The sequence below is a fragment of the Oncorhynchus mykiss genome, chromosome 2 (assembly GCF_057628025.1).
Source record: "Oncorhynchus mykiss isolate SJ-2025 chromosome 2, ASM5762802v1, whole genome shotgun sequence".
In the NCBI taxonomy this organism is placed as follows: Eukaryota; Metazoa; Chordata; class Actinopteri; order Salmoniformes; family Salmonidae; genus Oncorhynchus; species Oncorhynchus mykiss.
The window spans coordinates 2,387,501-2,390,000 of record NC_143023.1 but is presented as its reverse complement, the minus strand read 5'-3'; the positions used below and the strand labels follow the sequence as shown (position 1 = coordinate 2,390,000).

Here is a 2,500-nt window from a genome sequence, read left to right as displayed (position 1 = left end):
CGTCTAATTCTAACTAGTACCAGTAAGGGTAACTGGCTGATCAGGATGACTGATATCACCGGGGACTCCATGGTCAGGCCAACCACTGGAGAACATAGGAGAGAAGGAGGGGTCTTAGAATAGAGCACATGTAGCTGGTGATTGGAAATCAGGCTCTTGTAAAGAGATAGCCCTCGTACCTTGATGAGGACCTCTCGGTCTAATGAATCAGGCTCTTGTAAAGTGGTAGCCCTCGTACCTTGATGACGACCGCTCGGTCTAATGAATCAGGCTCTTGTAAAGAGGTAGCCCTCGTACCTTGATGGCGACCTCTCGGTCTAATGAATCAGGCTCTTGTAAAGAGGTAGCCCTCGTACCTTAATGACGACCTCCTGGTCTAATGAATCAGGCTCTTGTAAAGAGGTAACCCTCGTACCTTGATGACGACCTCTCGGTCTAATGAATCAGACTCTTGTAAAGAGGTAGCCCTCGTACCTTGATGACGACCTCTTGGTCTAATGAATCAGACTCTTGTAAAGAGGTAGCCCTCGTACCTTGATGGCGACCTCTCGGTCTAATGAATCAGGCTCTTGTAAAGAGGTAGCCCTCGTACCTTGATGACGACCTCTCGGTCTAATGAATCAGACTCTTGTAAAGAGGTAGCCCTCGTACCTTGATGACGACCTCTTGGTCTAATGAATCAGACTCTTGTAAAGAGGTAGCCCTCGTACCTTGATGGCGACCTCTCGGTCTAATGAATCAGGCTCTTGTAAAGAGGTAGCCCTCGTACCTTGATGACGACCTCCTGGTCTAATGAATCAGGCTCTTGTAAAGAGGTAGCCCTCGTACCTTGATGATGACCTCTCGGTCTAATGAATCAGGCTCTTGTAAAGAGGTAGCTCTCGTACCTTGATGACGACCTCCTGGTCTAATGAATCAGACTCTTCTAAAGAGGTAGCCCTCGTACCTTAATGACGACCTCCTGGTCTAATGAATCAGACTCTTCTAAAGAGGTAGCCCTCGTACCTTAATGACGACCTCCTGGTCTAATGAATCAGACTCTTCTAAAGAGGTAGCCCTCGTACCTTAATGACGACCTCCTGGCCTAATGAATCAAGATCTTGTAAAGAGGTAGCCCTCGTACCTTGATGACAACCTCCTGGCCTAATGGTTAAGACTTTGGGTTGGTGAGCAGGAAAACCCCGGTTCGATTCCCACTGGTGACACAAGCATGCTGTCATGAATAAAACTGACCGCGCATATAAGTACATCTAACACATGGTTGGACATGTACCTTTTCTCCCTCTCAGAAACAGTGATGTGCTGTGTAATAATCCACTGTGGTGTGAGGCTACATGTCCAGTACGCGAGACAGAGTGAGACATAGTGTGGTCCAGTGTAAACGAGGACAGGATATTCCCCAGAACTAGGAGACATAGTGTGGTCCAGTGTAAACGAGGACAGGATATTCCCCAGAACTAGGATACATAGTGTGGTCCAGTGTAAACGAGGACAGGATATTCCCCAGAACTAGGAGGGGAAAAAAAAGGTCGGAGCTCTTTGATAAAGTTGCGTTGCATTGTGTTTCACAAATAGAAAAGTCCCAACCCCTTTTGTTTTTTACTTGGTACAGAATAAAATGCAGCTTTTATAAAACGCTACAGTGATTGTGGTGACGTCTGGTGACGTTCACTTTGGCCTTTCACTCTTAAATGTCACAGGGATAATAGTGTTTATATGTAAAGATATGAATAGAGTTCAGATATGAATATTCAGATATGAATAGAGTTCAGATATGAATATTCAGATATGAATAGAGATATGAACAGAGTTCAGATATGAATATTCAGATATGAATAGAGTTCAGATATGAATATTCAGATATGAATAGAGATATGAACAGAGTTCAGATATGAACAGAGTTCAGATATGAATATTCAGATATGAATAGAGATATGAACAGAGTTCAGATATGAATATTCAGATATGAATAGAGTTCAGATATGAATATTCAGATATGAATAGAGATATGAACAGAGTTCAGATATGAACAGAGTTCAGATATGAATATTCAGATATGAATAGAGTTCAGATATGAATAGAGTTCAGATATGAATATTCAGATATGAATAGAGTTCAGATATGAATATTCAGATATGAATAGAGTTCAGATATGAATATTCAGATATGAATATTCAGATATGAATAGAGTTCAGATATTAATATTCAGATATGAATAGAGTTCAGATATGAATAGAGTTCAGATATGAATAGAGTTCAGATATGAATATTCAGATATGAATAGGGTTCAGATATGAATATTCAGATATTAATAGAGTTCAGATATGAATATGCAGATATGAATAGAGGTCAGATATGAATATTCTGATATGAATAGAGTCCAGATATGAATAGAGTTCAGATATGAATATTCAGATATAAATAGAGTTCAGATATGAATATTCAGATATGAATAGAGTTCAGATATGAATATTCAGATATGAATATTCAGATATGAATA

The 2,500-nt window shown here is 40.4% G+C and overlaps 1 protein-coding gene across 1 annotated transcript in view; it reads right to left on the bottom strand.

Annotated features, from left to right (window-relative positions):
• Positions 1 to 2,500, bottom strand: part of LOC149984753 (TGF-beta receptor type-2-like) — a 100,480-nt gene that overhangs the window by 63,268 nt on the left and 34,712 nt on the right. The gene's annotated exons all lie outside the window — the stretch shown is intronic.